We start from the raw sequence: 20,735 nt of genomic DNA on the forward strand, positions 1-20,735 counted from the left end.
CTGGGGAAGCACGGTGATTGTGCCACGTCGGGCACCCCTGGCAGCCAACCAGGGGATGGAGTGTTCATTATCCCTGGCACAGACGAAGGGACAGCCAGGAACAGGAGTAGGAAGGGCTGGTGCCCCCCTCCAGGCCCCCACCTCACCACCAACCCCCATCCCTCGGAGCCCCCGTGCCCAACGCAGACCCCAGCGGCATTTATTTTATTTTGGGCACAGTTTGGCTCATAGCACAACTGTACACACATAAATAATTCAGGCCACTAAAGGCTGCTGCGGCAGCGACTTTCCAGGGGATTTCGTGTTCCCATCCCTCACGTTCCTGCCACAGCAGAACAGAGGAATTACAACCGGATGGGAGGGAGCAGGTTCCCCTCTCCAGCTCCTGGGCTGGGCTCACCCTGGGAGCTGTGGGCACCTGACAGGCAGCCAGCCATGCCAGAGGCTGCTCCCCACTCCCGCCCGCTCCTGGGGCCTCTCCTGCAGTCCTTGACATTTCCCTTCTCAAGGGGCAAGTCCCTGGTGCATCCTCCCAGAGTAATTGTGAAATTATTATGGTTGGTGTTTTAATTTAAATTGGATGGAGAAATGTTGTACTGCGGCTGCCTCATTTGCTATGGATTTTCACTTAACCAAATTGATTAGTCAACCAACTAGACTTACCTTGGAAGTTGTAATCATTCATTATTAGATCTAATTTTCGTGTCGCTCCCAGACTGTGCTCAGAAATGGAAGTGCAAGGACTTTAACGGAGTCAGGGCACCCTCGGAGCTGTCACCCGCCGGCTGCCTGGCCAGGGCACGGTGCCAGGGCCAATGTGCATCCCATCCCCTTCCTGGGATTGTCCAGGCTGCTGAGGAATGACCATGAATACAGCAACAAAGGCGTCCCTCCCGTGGCTTATGGTGCAAATTAATCAGTGCAAGGAAGGAAACACATCTTTCACCCAAAACATCTTTCAGCAAAAATGTGTTTTCCTGACATTCCAGCTCTCCTGCTTGCAGCAGGTCTCGCTCACAGCACGCTCTGGGTGCTCGCTGGGTGCACAGAGGGGCCGGGGGAGATCAGGGACAGCAGGGACAGATCCATCCCTGTGGGATTCCTTGGGCTGCCAGCACCAGCACTGTCCTTGCCGGGGATGGGGACAGAAGTGCCTCACAAACTCTGCTCTCCGCGTGCCCGGCTCTCCGGGCACCTCTAATTGCTGCCAGCACCGCAGAGGCCACTGCCTCTTTAAATAAACAGGCTGCGTGCCAATTAATACCTTTAATTAACAGAGAGGACTTGCCGGAGGCGCTCGGACTGGCTCTCCCAGATGGGCTCTCTGCCTGTTGGTCTGGACGGTGCAGCTCTGCCAGGTCAGGCTGCCCGCGACCCGCTGCCCAGGCACTGCCCTGCCCTGCCAATTAAAATGCCGGCGAGGAGGAAATACTGTGGGTGGACAGACAGAAGGACAGCGAGGGACAGCGAGGGACAGGTGGCCCAGCCCGGCCTCCTGCGGGGAACGCTCCAGGACAGGCGTGAGCTCCGCACCTCCCGCACCTCGGAGCGGGCGGAGGCAGATCTTTATTCAAAGCGATGTATTAACGTCTCCAAAAGCTTTTAGCGGAGGCCATTATCCCCTGCCCCGAGGATCGATGCGTTTTAATTCCCTCCGAGCTATTTGTTTGCCTTTGCTCCTGTTTTTCAGATGAAGGAGCCACCTCTAACGAAACGAGGGAGCCCTGCGAGAGAGACACCGCTGGCTGCTTCTTCCCTTGAAACCACTGGAAGTTCATTTTCAAAGCAGGGCAGTTTTCCTAGAATCGATGCATATCAACCAAAATCAATAGTTACTTTACGCAGATGGGCCGAGACACCTCAGCGATAGCACTCGGTGCCATCGGTATCCAAATCTGTGTGGTTTTCAACAAGTCAATGCATTTAAGCAGCTGCTACTGTCTTTTCACTTTAAAATAATCTGTTTGTAGATGAGGCAGTTCCTGGCCATGGAGCCCACGAATATCCCTGGCAATTTGGGGACCGCAGCTCCCCACCTAGGGAGCTGTGCCCGTGCCAAGCAGGCCACGGATGCTCCTCCCAACCCTGGATTTGGCCCACACCAAGGTGCCCAGCCCCGCTCAGCATCCCACAGGGCACCCGGCGAGCTGCTCATGCCACGGGCTGCCGCCGCTGGGCGTCCCTTCCCTTCCTCCAGACCCCGAGGGGCTCTGCTGGAGCCCCCTGAAGGCCTCGCTGCTGGTGCTGCCCGTGGGATGCCCAGTCCCGGTCTGGAAGAGCATCCCAGCAGGCCACGTCCTGCCCGCCGCTGTGTTGCCATGGAGAAGGTTTCTGTGCCACCGGCGACACAAAGGAAGTGGCGCATCCCGGGGCTCGCCTGGGATGCAGCGCTAACGACGAGGAGGAGGAGGAGGAGGAAGAGGAGGAGAAGAGCGGGACCAGGGCTCGCCTCCTGCCTTCCTTCCTCGTGGGGAAGGGACAGAACACACGTGTGGACAGCTCGCACAGCTCATCCCTCGTCCCTTCTCTCACCCTCTGCAGCCACCACTCCTCGTGCCAGGGACAGGCGAGCGCGGGGAGCGAGCAGCAGCTCGGGTGACACCCGGCACTGCACGGCTGCCCCCGCCGTCACTGCAGCCCGCGCGGGTTCGCAAATTCTCATTTGCTCTATAGCGTTTGATTTTTGAGCGTCTCCCAGACACTTCCTCACTTTACTACAATTGATGGGATCATGTGTAATTTGTAAATGATGTTAAGTGAGGTAATAACACTCTGGGAACCGAGTGAAACTCATAAATTATTAAAAATTACTGCCCTGAAATGTTACTACTTTGCTTTTGCACCTGACTGATGGCTCAAGCGCTGTCTTCTCTGCCCCCAAGACCTTCAATCCCACTCTTCTCCATCCATTACACCTGCACGGAAAGCCGGCGGGGGAAGCGCGGGGTGAGCCAGAGGAGCAGCTTAGCCAGCACTTTCCTCTGCTGAACTTCGGGAGCAGCACTCCAGAACTCTCCTCTTCCCCGAGACCTGCCCGGGAGGCTCCTGCTGGGTTAACAAATCCTCTCTGTGGTGTGCCCGGAGCTTTTATGACGGTACAGCTGGACTGGCACTTCCAGCTGCCCTGTCCCCAGCCAGCCAAGAGGGAGGGGTGCTGGATGCCAGCACTGGAGACCCCCACAACAGCTGCTGAGGGTTTGGGTCCCCTCCCTGCACAACGGCAATGCCACCGCAGCATCACACCCCGGGCGTGGCAGCGTCCCTCTGCCCGCCACCCAGGGCAAGCTGGCACTGCAGGTGGGCAGTGCCAGGGCTTCTCAGGATAATTTCTTGGGGTGAAACAGGATTTTTCTGGAAACTGCAGTGAGGAACTGGTGCCAGCTGCAGCAAGAGCAGCAGTGGGAGGGTTTGCTCTCCCATGCAGGCAGAGCACGGCTCCACTGCTGCTCCCGGGCCATAGAGGACGCTGAGGAGGAGGCTGAAGGCTGAGCTGCCTGTTCCTGAGCCATGAGGATGCCGAGGAGGAGGCTGAAGGCTGAGCTGCTCCGCTCCCAGGGAAGGAGCAGGCTCATGCATTTTTCAGGCCACAGCCATAGTGACTGCACTGGCCTGGATGCAGAGCTGGGCTGCGGGAGCATCTCCTGCACTGGCAGAACAGACAGAGCCCGGTGAGAGCTGAGCATTACTTATAACTTAACTTATAATTTGCCACTCAAACCCAGTGGTTAAAAGTGGTTAGATGCCAGCATGCCTTTGGAGGAAGGAGCAGGACAGGAGAGAGGAGAGCTCGGTGCTTCCCATTTCCCAATCCAGGGCACCTGGAAAACCCTTTGCTCAGGTTCTGACCTACTTTGCATGGCAGAAGCCACCTCCATCATTGACAAAAGGAGGCAAAATGGCAAAATACAACCCAGCAGGCTGTGAAAACAGAGAGCTCGTTGCTCTGCACGGCAGCCAGAGGCAATTTGGGAGCACCACCGTGGGTTCCGATCACAGACCCTCCGCAACGCGAGGGGCAACCAGGCTGGGGCAGCTTCTGCCTCATGCTCCAGCACCCCAGCGGTGCTGCCCCATCCTCACCCTGTGCCTGGCTGCAAAATCCTCCTCAAAATGAAATCCTCAGCACAACGGCTGCTGAGGGGAAGTGCTCGAATGAGAGGAGAAAGCGACTTCCAGAGCCGGCGGCGAGACAGGGCCCAGGCTACTATAAAAACGTTTTGTCAAAACTTTTTCCCTCCCACAGAAAACAAGGTTTTCAATCAAACCCTTTCTGGTTGAAAGCAATCTGCTTCCTCTGAGCAGCGTTCCAGACCCAGCAGCTTGGGCCAAAAACGTGTCACTTCTAAGCCAGCACTTTTCTCATCTTTCAGCAGATGATTTTTCACTTTCAACAAAGTCACGAACCATCCCCTGACTGGCACCAGGCAGGCTACAGAGTGCAGGCATCCAATGGGATGTGATAAGGGAGTGGAGAGATCCCTCTGGATCTTCTCCTCTGCCTTTCCCTCCTCTTTCCTCCACGCCTCACCCAAAAACCCCCAGCACTGCAGAGCAAGAAGAGCTCACCTGCCTTTGAGGGGCAAGCCAAGATGGGAAAGGCAGGACAGAGCTCTCTGCCTGTCCCCAAAATCGTCCTGCCAGGTGTGTGACAAGTCAAGCAAACACCTCAGAGCGAAGGCCTGGGCACCATGGGGGGGTCAGGGTGGGGGCTGCATCCTGCCCACTTCACCTGTCAGATCCATGCAGCAGCACCCCATGGGCTGACAAATCTCATTTTAGAAGCAAATTGCTTTTTAAATTAATTTCATTATTATTACAGCGCCAAGTTTTTGTATTGGCTTAATAAACATAATCAGGTTTTGCCCTCAGCCTTCTTCCCTACTCCTGCTTCTTTCCCTGAGTTGAGCAATTTGGGGAGGGGGAAACTCAGGAGCAGACTGAGTAATTAAAGTTTCAGTTGTTGTTTGTTAATGATACACGTTTTAATTACCTGCTGACTGTGCCCAAGCACTCGTGTGGGCCGTGGCTGGTGGAGGAGGAACCAGCCCCAGCCCAGGCTCGCGGCAGCAGAGCAGCTCCTGCCAGGGCTGCTCCCTCCTCCCTCAGCCGGGAATTGTGCGTTGCCGTGGAAACGGGCGGATGGGGCAGCTCACCATCTCCTTGTGCCACGGCTGTGGGAAGAGCTGTCACCTGCCCCAGCCGGTGCCCCCCAGCCCAGAGGGGACCCCAAGCCTCCATCCCAAACCTTTGGGGCCCAACTGGGCCATGTCCCGGAGCCGAGGGGCGCCTCATCAGCCCTGATGCCTTTATCAGGCAAGCTTGCAATCGAACCCAAAAGATCCCAGCTCAGCCTGGCAAGGGCCGTGCTCCACACCCCGTGCTGGTCGGCATTTGTTGGATCACCTGCTTTAAATTTTTATTAATGAGGTCCCACGTCAGCTCTTCCATCACATTGCCCAGGACTGATGCCCGCCTGACAGGGCTGTAATTACCCACAATTATCCCATTGACTCCTTGGGAATGCTGCCACCACGGCACGAGGCTTCCTGGAGCCTCCCTGGACGGGACACCCGGCGAGCGCCGTGCCCGCTCCCGGGGCCGCCGTGCCAGCGCCGTGCCCGCTCCCCCACCGGCAGCTCTCTGCCAGACGCAGCCAGCGGGGCTCTCTGGCCTGTCATCTTATTAATTCCTAATTTCCAATTTGCAGGAGGAGAGAACCTTAGCCCTCCATCTCGCCAGCCCAGCAATCACAGCGATGAGCCAAGTATCTCTGGACAGTCTTTAATTTATTTCCCGGCGCACACGGACACTGCTGAGAGACTTGATGGCACCAGCTTAAACATAATAAATTACTCAAGTATCAGAGATTAGTTAATAAAGTGTCAACCGCTTGTAAAGTGCTGCTTTGTCAAAGATACAAAATATTCCTCTGTTTCTCGCAAGACAAACAGCTCCGGCGGCGGGAGGAGCGCCCATCTCCCCGGGCACGGCTGCCTCGGGAGTGGGCGCTCCGGGCACGCAGCATCCCTGCCCCGGGAATGGGCACTGCACCTGTCCCACCCCGAGGAAGTGGTTATGGCAGTCTGTCCCCGTCCTTGGCCCAGCTCCGGCACCTGCCCTCCCACCAGCACGGCCGCCTGCGCTGCCAGCACCCTCCGGCCCACAGGACACGCACCACAGCCCCTGCCCGAGCTGCTGGAGTCCCCCGGCAGCACGGGAAACCTTCTGCTGCCTCCAGGACGGAGCCAAATCACCGTTCAGGCTGAAAATTCCCTGCGACTGGACGCGGTTTGGAGCACATCCCAGGCAAGCAGAGCGGAACCCGGGCCAGGCGCCCGCGGCACGGGCTGCTGGGAGCTGCCAGCCTGCGCACCGTGACCCGCCCGGGGCTGCGGCTCCAGGGGAGGGGAGCACGGCACTGAGCCCCCAGCCCTGCCCCCTGGCTCCCGCTACTCCAGAGTGCTGTGGGAACCCTTGGGCAGAGCCAGCACCTCGCTCCCGGGGCAGCATCCCCTCGCACAGCCTGGGCACAGGGTCCCAGAGGCGCCGAGAGATGGGCAATGAGATTAAACAGTCTGTTCCCAATGAGCGGCGTGGAGGCTGTGCAGGAAAACTGAGGCATTGGCAGCTTCGAGGTGTTGATGTAATGCCAGAGTGGAGCTCATGTGGCATTTCTGCCCTTGTGCTGCTTGATTTAATTACCAGAGAACAGAAAATGTGGCTAGAGAAGGGTAATTACAGAGTGGGGGTGGATTACTTGGGGGTAAAAATATAAAATATTCTCCAGGGAGCTCTGGGGAGCCCTGTGTGATGCCCAGCACTGCCCAGGGCTGCTCCCACCGGGCTGGGCTGGGGGATGCTCAGGCCTCGAGCTCTCCCTCGCTTCATTGCACCCCAGCAGCCGTACCCAGAGAAGATAAAATCCTCAATGAGGCTTTCAGATCCCCCGTGTTGTGGCGGAGAGTCTGCAGGTTGTGTTTTGGCTTTTTCAGCGCTGTGGAGCTCTGAATTCAATCCAAACGCACGAGCGATTTCCCAGCGCCGGAACCGCGGATCCGCCGCCGTCCGCCTCCCCTCTCCCCGCACAAATCCACAAATCCCCCTGGCTCCCGGCCACGCCGGGAGGAGCCCGGGCGGCTCCTTCCCTCCGTGTCCCTCGGGGAGCGCCAGCGCTGCCGCTCCCTGTCACAGCGCTCTGCTCATCCCATTGGTGCCGAGCCCGCCGCCGCTGCTGACTCACAGCCGGGGAGCCGTCCTGCTCCTTGGAAATAGCTCATCAGACGCCGGGTTTCGAGGGAAGTTTCCTTGACAGGCCAGGCTCAGCTGGAATCGCTTCCCTCACCTTTTGGCTGCTGCAGGGACAGAGCCCAGCCCGCGGGTTCCCACGGGACAGCATTCCCATGAAGTGGCTCATGACAGGGCTGCCCACCCCACACCGTGCTCTGCTGCCTACGTACCGTTAGCGGGGACTGCCCCAACCTGGGCGGGACATTCCAGGTGCCAGCACTCCACCTGGCCAAGCGGCCAGCTCAGGATATCCCAAACTGCTTCCAGCAGCGCCCACCCACCACGGCAGAGCACAAACCACCCAATCCATACAGACCGGAATAAACAGCGGAATAAACACGGCCTGAGAGTCCCGCAGAGCTCAGTTCCATCACCAGCCCACGCCAGAGGCCGGGATGGGGACAGGGACAGCACTCTGACGCTGCTGGGACCGAGCACAGCCAAAGCCCAGTTCAGCCCCCTGTGGTTCTCCCCTTCCTCTCCGGCTCCGCCGGCCCTGCCGTGTTGCTAAGCAATGGGAAGAGCAAACCCAACCTGACCTGATGCAGAGAAACCCTGCTGGGCTGGGCAGCGCTGCCTCAGCACACGGATGGTGAGTCCTGCATCTCCCCGCGCCCTCGGAGCCGTGCCAGGTGTCCCCCTGGCCGTGGAACAGGGCCCCGTGCCCGGGCAGTGCCATCCCTGCCGGCCCTGCTCCCACCCACGCAGCCCGATGTGCCCGGGGCTCGGATCAATTGGGAGCACCGACACGGCCGCGCTGCAGATCAAACCTGCCAGCCCTGTTTACACGGCGTGTGACTCCCGGTCAATAATCCTCGTTGGAAAGATCTGGTGTGTTTGTTCGATGTAACCTTTGGGGCTGAGGAAACCACCAAGGCTCAGAGAAAAAAAAAAAAAAAAAACATTTTACACAGGCTTTCCTTATTTAAGCCTCGGCACAATAACAGCGGCTTTTCCTGCTGCTGTTTCCTGCCTGGCACAGAGGGGGAGCGGGGCTGGCTCTCAGGGAGAGTCCTGCTCCTCAGGAGCATTAATCACCTGTTACACAGCAGTGCCTGGGGACCAGGGATATGAGGGGAGCCGGGCTCGCCGCCATCCCACGAGGGAAGGCAGAGGGTGGTGAGTGGAAAAATGCTGCTTTAAGTGCTTTACACAAGGCCCTGACTGGGCGGGTGAGGCAGCACCGCCGGGAGCCCGGCTGGGATCCTGCACTGGGCTCAGCAGCCCTGTGCCAAACGAGGGCAGAGCTGTGCCAGGGAATTCCTGTGCCAGGAATCCCTGTGTGGGATGGGGAGCTCGGGGTCAACCCCTCGGGAATGGGGAGCCCTGCCTTCCAGGGACCACCAGGCTCCGGAGAAGCTGGGACAGAACTTTCTGTGTGCACAGCACCTGCAGGGATAGAGGGGTTGTTCAGGAGCAAAGGAACATTCCCTGGCTGCTCCGGAGCTCCTGGGAAAATCTGGTTCCACATATCCAATATGAGATCAGAACAAACCAGGTGAGTTGACTGGCAATAACTCATGGAGTTGTTCTGGTAGGAAATCTCTCTTTCCAAGCATTCCTGTGCAGGGGCTGACCCTCAGGAAACGCCAGGTGGGGATTGCTTCCTGCAGCTATAATCCCAATCAGATTAACAAAGCCCCAGATCGGATTAGCACCAAAACATCCTCCCGTGAAATCCGGAGAATTCCAATCACATTTTTGAGTAAACTCCAGCCAGTTAGGCGAGGATCTGTAATTCCCTTGTGTACATCTTTGCATGCTTCAGTAGAGTTTGTGGAGTCTATTTACCACATCTAAGACCAATTTCCTTCCCTTCAGTTGCTTTGAAGATAATTGAAGGTCCTTGCATCGTCTGCTTTCGAATGTAAAAGCCGGCTAATGTCGAAATCGATGCCTCCCAGTTAATGCTGCCTCTCCGGCGGCATCGAGCGCTGTGTAACAGCCCTGGCTGACTGGATCAGCAGATCCTGCCTGCCCAGGTGCTTTGTTAATCAGAGCAGGCTGGCAGCGAGCCCCCGACCCTCCGGTAGCACCGACTCTATTGACTTGTTAAGCTGAATTAAATATTTAATAGCGCACTTTGCAGCTCTCGGGGCTGTGCTGCTGAGCCGGGGCTGTCCCTCTGCCCACGGGGCATGCTGAGGGCACCAGGTCAGTGCCACAGCCTGCCACCACCCCCCGGGCCCACAGGAACACGGAGTCAGGTTCTCCAAAGGCTGGGGTGAATTTCATGGGAAGGATTCACCAGGAACTGTTGTGACAGGGCACAGGGAATGGCTTCCCACTGCCAGAGGGCAGGGTCGGATGGGATATTGGGAAGGAATTCTTCCTTGTGAGGGTGGGCAGGGCCTGGCACAGGGTGCCCAGAGCAGCTGTGAGTGCCCCGTCCCTGGAAGTGTCCAAGGCCAGCTTGGACAGGGCTTGGAGCAGCCTGGGACAGTGGAAGGTGTCCCTGCTCGTGGCAGGGGTTTGGAACAGGATGAGCTTTAAGCATAAGCAGGGAAAGAAATCCTCTGGAGGTTTGGAAAAGCACCAGGAGAAAAAAAGCTGCCTTTGGGGAACTGAGCTGTCGTAAAAACGAAGCTTTGAGGTGGAGGAAGGACCTGAAATGCCAGGCTGGAAGAGATGGAACGGTGCCACAGTCAATAAAACGTGTGACCCACGTGTGCAGCTGAAACAGGGCTGGGCTGGGCTTTAATTCAGGGACTCTCCCCGTACGTGTCCCTGTCCCTCCCGGCCCCGCACAGCCCCACAGAGCCCCCGAGCCCTCCTGCCCCAGCCAGGGGAACCCTGCTCAGCACCAATTACTCCATTGTCCCAATTAATCACTCCGGGGGTGCCCGAAGCCCCCTGTCCCCCCCTGCACTTCCCAGGGGCTGGCACACACCGGCACGGAGCTCCATTCCTTTACAACTTCCATAAAGTTTATGGCACGGCAATGAAAACTCATTATTTCACCTGAGCCTGCGGGTCATAACGAGCCGGCGGGCACTTTTATGAGGGGCTGTAACGAGGCCCCCCCGCAGCACCCTGCAGAGCCAGAGGGATGCACGGCAGGGCTTAGGGTGGGCTGGCTCTGGGGATTCACACACCGCAGGAAAACCAGCCCTGTGAGAGATTTGGGGAGGAAATTCCCAAATTCAGGTGTCACTTGGGAGATATCCTGCAGAGCAGGTGTCTGGATCCCTGTTTTCACGCTCACCACCAGCAGGGCAGCCAGATCCTGGTATCCCTCCCTCTGAGCCACCCCAGCAGGCTGCTGCTCTTCCCTGCCTTCCTCCAGAGGATGAGGATCATCACCCAGGAGCTCAGTGAGGGGAGGAAATCCTGGGAAATGCTCCGTGTTGCTGACAGGCTCTCCCATCCAGCTGGCTTTTCCCCACATTGGGAAATGGGGCTCATGAGTTCACAGTGTGGCTTCTGCTGGTCCAGGGCAGGCATTGGTGGTGGCATCTGCTTGTGAGTAACATGGTGCTTTCTGGGGCACCCTTGGAGGGCATTAGGAGTGGCACCAAGCTTTTCCTGTTTAGTGTTCCGGGCTCTCTGGAACGTGGCTGCTGCAGCCTCACCTGTGCAGGGTTCTCCAGCCTGGCACAGAAAGCTCCTCACAGGAGCAGGCAGCCCTCTCCCCTCTCCCTGCCAGGGCCCTTGGGATTGCAGCTGCAGGCAGAGCAGTGTGCAGGAAAGCTCCTGAACGCAGGGAATGCATCTTTAATTGTGCCCAGGCCTGACCTGGATCCCCCTGCATTTCTGGTACCTGTTCTCATCAGGAGCACCCTTGTCCTTGTATGGCTAAATCAGGGTTGGAAAGTGTGAATGCGATGTGGAAGTTAATTGTATTCTAAAAGACACTCGGAATAAGAGGGGTGCAGCTTCCTTTTAACTAGGGAGAGGATCCTGCTGGAGCTCCCTGGAAGCTGTTAATGTTTTAACAGGAAAGCCGGGGCTGCCGGAGCCTGCCCCGGGCTCTGCCGCTCACCCAGGAGCATTCCCAGTGCTTGCTGTTTGTAACCCAGGACTCGGAGGATGCAAATGGGAGGATGTAAATGTCTCCCAACCCTTATTTACACCGTGCTGAGGGCAGCCTGCCCCAAACCCCGGCACTGAGTGTCCAGAGCGGGCACGGGGAGCAGGACAAGGCGAGGGAAGGGAATCCACGCCAAGGAACACTGATCAGCAAGGAAGTGAAACATAAAAGGTGCTCCTTCTGCTGCTCCATCCCTTCCTGAGCTGTGGCAGAGCCAGGCAGGCACCAAAAAGCAGGGAATTACCAGAGGCTCACAGCTGGAGAGGGCGCAGAGGGACAGGCTGGCCTCAGGGCTGGATTTGATTCCCTCCTGGAGCTTGGGGTCCCTGGGGGAGCAATCCCAACTCAGCCGAGGAGCCTGGGCTCACACTGTCCCCTTGCCTCCCCTGGGATCAGCCTCCTCATGGCTTTGGGGTTCCTGAGTGTCTCCAGAAAAATAAAAACATTTTAACCTCCATCTTCTCCTCCTCGGGCCAGCGAACAGCTGCTTAACAAAATGGATCTGCACACGGCAATAATTTTGCTGCATTACTTAATATAGCTCTCGGCTAAAGACATAATTGAGTTGGTTCACTAATCAATCTCTCCATAAGCAGAGATTTCATTTTGGGGCCCATTTATAAGTAAAAATAATAAAAATAGAAAGCCATGCTAAAAAGCTGTGGCAACAGGGCCTGGAGTCCAGAGAGTCTGAGCCTTTACTGGGAAGGTACTTGAAGAATTACCTGGGTGGGGTGCAGCTCTGGGAAGCAGCAGCAGCGCTCACTGCTGAGCCTCCTGGTGTGTTTTCCAGGACAGAGGAAGAGGGGGAAATGTCAGGGATGTTTTTTTTGGCAAGGCTGGCGCATAGAGTTGCAGTTGTCTGGCTTTATCCAGGATCGTGCACTTTCCCAGGACACAAAGCACCCAGGCTGGGGCAGTTCTGCAGGACCAGGGGAGTCAGAAACGCTCCCTGCCTGCCCCAGGGATGGGTCCCGTGTTCGCAGCCCCAGGTGGGGACTGGAGCCCGCAGGAGCGAAGCTGCCGCAGCCCAGCCTGCTCTTGCCAGCTCCGCATCTCCCTGCTCCCCTTCCCGCGGCACTCCCCGCTCCCAGCCCGGTGCCAGGGAAAGGCGAGGCAGGCAGAGGCAGCACAGCTCCTGCCGCGACCGCCCGGTGTCCCGCCGCGAGTGCCGGGTGCTGCGGGAGCCGCTGTCGCACGCGGAGCCGACAGCGACAGCCCTGCCAGAGCCGGTGCTAAAAGCTTCCAAAAATAACCCCCGAAGCATCTCTGACTCAAGCGTCTAATTCAGGCGAAGGATTGATCCTCCTCCAACTGTTGTTTCACGGTGTTAAAAGCAAGATTGATTGTAAATTTATGTTGTAAAAGTGCATCATTATTTCGGCGCATTAATGCAGCGCCTTTCTGTGCAAATTGATGTTATTTTTATGATGTTGTTTATGGGCTTGAATAATCGGATTGATTCTTAATTTCTGAGGCGCTGTTGGGAACACAAGAGGAGACTCCAAAGGCAGACTCCATCCCGGCGAGGCCACCAGGACTGTGGGGACACTGGGGTGCCTCCCGCTGCTGCTCCCTCGGTCGCCATCGGGGATGCTGGACCGCTGGACCGCAGGAGAGGTTGCCATGGCAAGAGCATCCCTCGGGGCCAAAATGCAGATGTTGGATGTGCAGGGCTGGGAGCACCCGTGGGGATGGGCTCCTCCTCACAGCCCTTTGGGAGGCCTGGGCTGGCTTTGGCCGGAGCAGGTCCGGGATTGCTCCCGGGGAGTCGGCAGGAGAGGGGCAGCAAACGGCTGGAGGCAGCAACGGCTTCCAAAGGCACCAGTGCTTGCAGAGCCAGCCCTTCCTGCAGCCAAAATCCCAGCCTTCAGATATTCCCGAATCTTCTGGTGCTGGCAGGGATCCTCCCAGCCACGGATCCCAGCCAGGTCTGGAGAGAGGGAGCACAGCGCTGCTCCCCGCCTGTGCCAGCCCCAGGGGAGGGGGCAGAGGGGTCATCAAGAGCCTCCCCTCGACGCCATCGATTTCCAGGTGTACAAACAAATCCTGCCGGGCTGCTGCCCATGGATAATCCATTCCACCTGCCCACACCCAGATCTCCTGGCTGGGGGGCTGCTCCCCTCCATTTCCTACCATCTTTTCCCTCCACCACCACTCCCGGCCCAGACGTGACAGATACAGAGGGTGAGAAGCCTCTGCTTCTGCGGAAGAACTTTGTTATGAGGCCATTTAAATCATTCTAATTACTCCAGAAACACACCATTAACTTTGCCAATGAGGTCTGCAGAGGGGAGGAAGGGAAAAAAAATAACATATATATATATATATATATATATATATATATATATATATATATATGTGTGTGTGTGTGTGTGTGTGTGTGTATGTGTGTATGCATGGAATATGTGTTCTGCAGCTCACAGGAATAACGCAGAGGAAAAAGAAGGGCAGGGAGAAAACAAGCAGCAGCACAATGTCCTGACATCAGGAATTCAGACTTCATTAGAAAAGCATTGATTGCCACAGACTGATTTAGCACAGAGCGTGATTCCGGGGATACAGTAGAGCCTGCAGAAGCACATTGTAATTCAGAATTAAAAACCAACAAGAAATATCTCACTGCAAGCAGATACCCAAAGCACTGCTCCCACTCCTGTCTCCATCCTGGCAGGATTTTGCCCTGCTCAGAGGCATGAGATGGGCAGATATCAGATGGGACTGCCCCGGCTAGGGAAAAATCGGCTTCTGCTTCCCAGGATCAGCCCAGATCCCGCTCTGTTGGAGGCAAACACCCCTCCAGGGTCCCTGTGTCCCCATTCCGGAGGAGCCATCCCTCCAGGGAGCCCTCGGCACCCAGCAGGGCAATACTGGCAGGAATGAGGTGGATTCAGGACCGATGCTGCTCCCTGGACTTCAATTCCCGGGCTTGAAACGAGATTCCAGCCACTCCTCTGCTTTCATTTGTGCGATGCTGGCGCAAAATGAAACCGAAACAGAAACGTCCCAGTTCACCAGTCATTTTTGAGGCATTTCAGTTGAGGCCGGCCCCTGTGTGGGTCATTATTTCCGCGGAATGCCCCCACATCCAGGAGGCAGCTCCAGGCTGTCCCTCAGAGCAGGGCAGGAGATGAGGCTGTCACCAGAGAGGGGACACTGCGTCAGCACCGCTCTTACTGGCACGGCTCAGCCACCTCCGGGTGATCTCCACACGCTCCGACGGGTGACACCAGCTTCCTGTCCCAGTCCGCGGTGCAGCATCCCCGGGCTGGGGCTGCCAGGACGTGGCGAAGGGAGGGGAGGTGGCGAGCCCCTTCCCCGTGCCCCCACGCCCCACAGAGCCCGGCACTCCTTGGCTCTGGCACCGTGTCCGATCCAGCCTCACACCCTCACATCCCGTTTCCAGCCCGCGATCGTGGGCTGTGCTAATGAGCATCATTTTTCCATGCATTCCTCAGCTGTTAATTACCTCTCCACTCCGTTCAGCGCCCCACGGTTAATTACAGCGCAGCTTGGCACCAGCCCGCCCCGGGGCTGGGCTGGGCTGGGCTGGGCTGGGGGACGGAGCACATCCCGGGCACATCCCGGGCACATCCCGGGGCACATCCCGGGCACATCCCGGGGCACATCCCGGGCACATCCCGGGGCACATCCCGGGCACACTCCGGGCACATCCCGGGGCACATCCCGGGCACATCCCGGGCACATCCCGGGGCACATCCGGGGCACATCCCGGGGCACATCCCGGGGCACATCCCGGGGCACATCCCGGGGCACATCCCGGGCACATCCCGGGGCACATCCCGGGCACATCCCGGGCACATCCCGGGGCACATCCCGGGCACATCCCGGGGCACATCCCGGGGCACATCCGGGGCACATCCCGGGGAACATCCCGGGCACATCCCGGGCACATCCCGGGCACATCCCGGGGCACATCCCGGGCACATCCCGGGGAACATCCCGGGCACATCCCGGGCACATCCCGGGCACATCCCGGGGCACATCCCGGGCACATCCCGGGGAACATCCCGGGCACATCCCGGGGAACATCCCGGGCACATCCCGGGCACATCTCGGGCACATCCCGGGGCACATCCCGGGCACATCCCGGGGCACATCCCGGGCACATCCCGGGGCACATCCCGGGCACATCCCGGGGCACATCCCGGGCACACTCCGGGCACATCCCGGGGCACATCCCGGGCACATCCCGGGCACATCCCGGGGCACATCCGGGGCACATCCCGGGGCACATCCCGGGGCACATCCCGGGGCACATCCCGGGGCACATCCCGGGCACATCCCGGGGCACATCCCGGGCACATCCCGGGCACATCCCGGGGCACATCCCGGGCACATCCCGGGGCACATCCCGGGGCACATCCGGGGCACATCCCGGGGAACATCCCGGGCACATCCCGGGCACATCCCGGGCACATCCCGGGGCACATCCCGGGCACATCCCGGGGAACATCCCGGGCACATCCCGGGCACATCTCGGGCACATCCCGGGGCACATCCCGGGCACATCCCGGGGCACATCCCGGGCACATCCCGGGGCACATCCCGGGCACATCCCGGGGCACATCCCGGGCACACTCCGGGCACATCCCGGGGCACATCCCGGGCACATCCCGGGCACATCCCGGGGCACATCCGGGGCACATCCCGGGCACATCCCGGGCACATCCCGGGCACATCCCGGGGCACATCCCGGGCACATCCCGGGGCACATCCCGGGGCACATCCGGGGCACATCCCGGGGAACATCGCGGGCACATCCCGGGCACATCCCGGGCACATCCCGGGGCACATCCCGGGCACATCCCGGGGAACATCCCGGGCACATCCCGGGCACATCCCGGGCACATCCCGGGGCACATCCCGGGCACATCCCGGGCACATCCCGGGGCACATCCCGGGCACATCCCGGGGCACATCCCGGGGCACATCCGGGGCACATCCCGGGGAACATCCCGGGCACATCCCGGGCACATCCCGGGCACATCCCGGGGCACATCCCGGGCACATCCCGGGGAACATCCCGGGCACATCCCGGGGAACATCCCGGGCACATCCCGGGCACATCCCGGGCACATCCCGGGGCACATCCCGGGCACATCCCGGGGAACATCCCGGGCACATCCGGGGAACATCCCGGGCACATCCCGGGCACATCCCGGGCACATCCCGGGGCACATCCCGGGCACATCCCGGGGAACATCCCGGGCACATCCCGGGCACATCCCGGGCACATCTCGGGCACATCCCGGGGCACATCCCGGGCACATCCCGGGGAACATCCCGGGCACATCCCGGGGCATATCCCGGGCACATCCCGGGGAACATCCCGGGCACATCCCGGGCACATCCCGGGGCACATCCTGGGGCACATCCTGGGCATATCCCGGGGCACATCCCGGGCACATCCCGGGCACATCCCGGGCACACCCCGGGGCACATCCCGGGCACACTCCGGGCACATCCCGGGCACATCCCGGGCACATCCCGGGCACATCCTGGGGCACATCCCGGGCACATCCCGGGGCACATCCCGGGGCACATCCTGGGGCACATCCCGGGCACATCCCGGGGCATATCCCGGGCACATCTCGGGCACATCCCGGGGCACATCCTGGGGCACATCCCGGGCACATCCCGGGGCACATCCTGGGGCACATCCCGGGCACATCCCGGGCACATCCCGGGCACATCCCGGGCACATCCCGGGGCACATCCTGGGGCACATCCCGGGCACATCCCGGGCACATCCCGGGGCACATCCCGGGCACATCCCGGGCACATCCCGGGGCACATCCCGGGCACATCCCGGGCACATCCCGGGGCACATCCGGGGCACATCCCGGGGAACATCCCGGGCACATCCCGGGGCATATCCCGGGGCACATCCCGGGGCACATCCCGGGCACATCCCGGGGCACATCCGGGGCACATCCCGGGGAACATCCCGGGCACATCCCGGGGCATATCCCGGGGCACATCCCGGGGCACATCCCGGGGCACATCCCGGGCACATCCCGGGGCACATCCGGGGCACATCCCGGGGAACATCCCGGGCACATCCCGGGGCATATCCCGGGGCACATCCCGGGGCACATCCCGGGGCACATCCCGGGCACATCCCGGGGCACATCCCGGGCACATCCCGGGCACATCCTGGGGCACATCCCGGGGCACATCCCGGGCACATCCCGGGGCATATCCCGGGGCACATCCCGGGCACATCCCAGGCACATCCCGGGCACATCCCGCCTCTGCCCGGGCAGGGAGGGATGGGGAGCACCGAGACCGAACCTCAGCACCCGGCCAGGACCAGCATTAGCATTGAACACCTCGCTCCGACAGTTAATTGTGACTTTAATCAAGCAAAAGATGAATCACTGGGGTTTTTAAAAGTGATAAAAAATATAGAGTTGTTAAAATAATAGTTTCAATTCCATAAAATGCTTTTCTTTTTAAGGAGGGCAGAGCAAGCTCCCTTTGATGGCCCACGTGAGGAGGGTGGAAGGGGACAGCCAAGGGCAGGGCTGTGGGACAGTGACGCTGGCCTCTAATGGACCAGGAAAATAAAGGGGACAATATTCCAGGGAAATGGACAAAATTCCAGGGAGATTCGCTGCCCACTCCTCCAAACAGCCCAGCGAGTCCAACCAGAGCACGTGGCCACGGGGTTCTCCGTTCCCTCCTGCCTCCCATCGGCCCCTCTGCATAATCCTGAATAAACCAATCTTTTGCTAAATGGAAAACCGGGAGATCTTGGATGTGAAGCGACACTTATTTATCCTTTTACCAGACGGTCTAATGAATAATTTCATGTTTGCAAAAGCTCATGTTGAAATTTGAAGACAAGAGATATATTGCCAAGGCGGCTGGGAGACTGCGACATTCATTTTGTGCTGAAAGATTTACTTAAAAATTAGATTTTACAATTTTAATGCCTCCATTCTTTTCTTTAAATAAGCTGTGAAATGCAGTTAATTAGACTTAAACCCTAGAAGCTCAGACATTTGGGCTGCAGCATCAGCTACAAAAGAAAACACTCTTTTTCACTTGCAAATTAAATCTAAATTTATTAGGTGGCGAAACCTTCCTTCTCCCACATGGAGCTCTGAAACTGCTGGGATGGGGGGCCAGGAGCAGGCCCAGGGGTTCCCCCAGCAAAGCCCATGGGGTTCCCCCAGATGTGCACAGGGGAGGAGGAAAAGAGGGAGAGAGGCAGAGCAGGCTCATCCACTGGACGCTCAGCTCCAGAGCTGGGAGCTGAGGGAAGGGTGACTGACGGGCTGGAGGACGATGGGGAGCAGGGGGATTTCTGCCCCAGCAAGGACAGAGGCTCCTGGCAGCCCCACAGTGGAGTGAGGCTCTCCCAGAGCATCCCCACCTCAGAAGGGCCGGAAGCACCAAGGACCCAAAATGACGAGAGGACCGTTCATGAGCCCTCCCCTGGGATCTGCCTTTTGTCCACCTGCAGCCACCTGCCATTCCAGGCACACTCATTCATTTTCCAGGAAAAGCAGGTGAATGGCAAAGACCCCAATAAATTCATGCCTGGCACTCCAAAACCGAGCTGGGCCCCAGGAGGGAGGGCTGGTGCCAGCCTGGCTGCTCTGAGCCGGGAAGGAGCGAGCACGGCTCACACCCAGGTTTGTTTTCCCCTTTCACAGGGCACCACCTTTCACACCCCCTGTGGGGAATAAATGACAGCAGCTGCCTGCCACAATTTGCTTAGTCCTGGCTAAATTAATTTTTCACATTTTTTTAATGGGGGGCAACAAGGTGCAGGTTTGGGGGGGGGGTAGCCCCCAGTGAGAGAAGAGGGGACATGAGAGCTCTGCTCTGCCAAGGCCCTCGAAGGAGGAGAGAGGCTCCGTGGCCACACTGATGAACCTATGTACATTTATATTTTTATATATTTATATACACAGAGGAGAGCATACACCCAGGCAGCAGCACCGGTGAATTCCCACCAGGGCCAGGGTTCAAGGCTCTCGTGAAGGGGACAGGAGAAGGGCCCCGGGTGACAGCGCAGTGTCTGTGGCTCAGCCCCAGCAGCCCTGCGTGTGTTTAGGCAGCAGGCAGCTCTGGAGGGGCGCAGCGGGTAATTGGGAATAGCCTCAAATAAAAAAGGCATCTCGGGGCCCCAGGGGAAGTCTGTTAAAACACGGAATTATGAATGGTGTTAAACCGTAGAAGACAAAACGATGTCTCTGTTTAGATGCTGAATTTACAGTAAATACCAAGCTCTCCCTGTGGCTGCTGCTGTATTTATTAACGTTATTTGAACACTCCATCATGCCCGTGTTCAAAGGGGCCGCCAAGAGCAGCGACAGACTCTTGGTGCCTCCAGGAAGGGGCTGCCCAAGCCCCAAGGGCTCCACCCTGCCCAGAGGCCGAGGGGCAGCTCTTCCCCAAGCCCTGCCTTGGACAGGAGAGCCCTGGCTCCTGTCACCTCCTGCCCACACAGCAGCCACCTCCCTCTGGGGTTTCACCAGAGATGGCAAAACACGGACTGCCAGGAGCGCCGCGTGCCCGGGCCGGGCGTCAGAAGGATCTCAGGATAACGGGAGCCTCTTCATCTTCCATGGGGCTGGGTGGGAGCAACTGCCTGTCTGCAGCATCCCCAGGGGTCTGCACATCGCCCGTCACGCTGCCACCAGCAGCCAGAGCCTCCGAGTGACGCGGGGCGTGCACCTCCAGGAGGGATAGCCCAGAGCTGCTGAGGTAGCTGCTGATAACCCTCAGCTGCCCGGGCACAGCTGAGGCACCCAAAAAGCCTCCCCAGACCATGGAGGGACCCCACCTCAAGGACGAGGCCAGATCCGTCATCAGCAATGCCACCAGGGCTGATTAACCAATGATTGCCTTTGGTCCCGAGCCAGAGAGCAACTGGTTAATGAGAGCACTGCCAGGGCTGCCACGCTCCGAGGGAAACACGGGTTATGTGCCATCTGCCTCCCAAGCCCAAATGGTTAACCAGGAATATTCATTCTCTTCCTATTAAGTATAATTACCCCCTAATCTGTAGGAGCCTTTTATTTCTCTATAATTACAGGATATTTAACAAATAGGGCAGGGGAGGGTGGAACTGGGGGGATGGGGCTGGGTGCAGGGCTGGGGCTGGGAGCAGATGCCAAAGGCACAGGGACCAGGGAGTCGCTGCTGGCTCAGAGCTGCCCAGGGATGGCTTCTCCCAAGGAGGAGCCCGGGTGGGAACACCCCTGCCCAGGACAAACCCTGCCTGGCCCTGCAGAGCTGGCCTCCTGCCCCAGGGCACGTTAGCCTGGTCATATTTATGCAGCTGAGTTCCTGGGATCAGAAGATTATCCCTGCCTAATTTACAGCCCTGATTTCCCTCTTGAAGAGCCCAGCTATTCATTTAGCTTATTTATTTGCT

At 58.8% G+C, this 20,735-nt stretch overlaps 1 long non-coding RNA gene across 1 annotated transcript; it reads left to right on the forward strand.

Moving 5' to 3' along the window:
* Nucleotides 1–3,168: 3,168 nt before the first annotated feature.
* LOC128799315 (uncharacterized) lies at nt 3,169–5,860 on the forward strand. The gene is made up of 3 exons (XR_008434696.1): nt 3,169–3,297; nt 4,371–4,641; nt 5,708–5,860. It is a non-coding gene; the product is annotated as an uncharacterized LOC128799315 (long non-coding RNA).
* Nucleotides 5,861–20,735: the final 14,875 nt, after the last annotated feature.

The sequence above is a fragment of the Vidua chalybeata genome, chromosome 23, assembly GCF_026979565.1.
Source record: "Vidua chalybeata isolate OUT-0048 chromosome 23, bVidCha1 merged haplotype, whole genome shotgun sequence".
Lineage (NCBI taxonomy): Eukaryota > Metazoa > Chordata > Aves > Passeriformes > Viduidae > Vidua > Vidua chalybeata.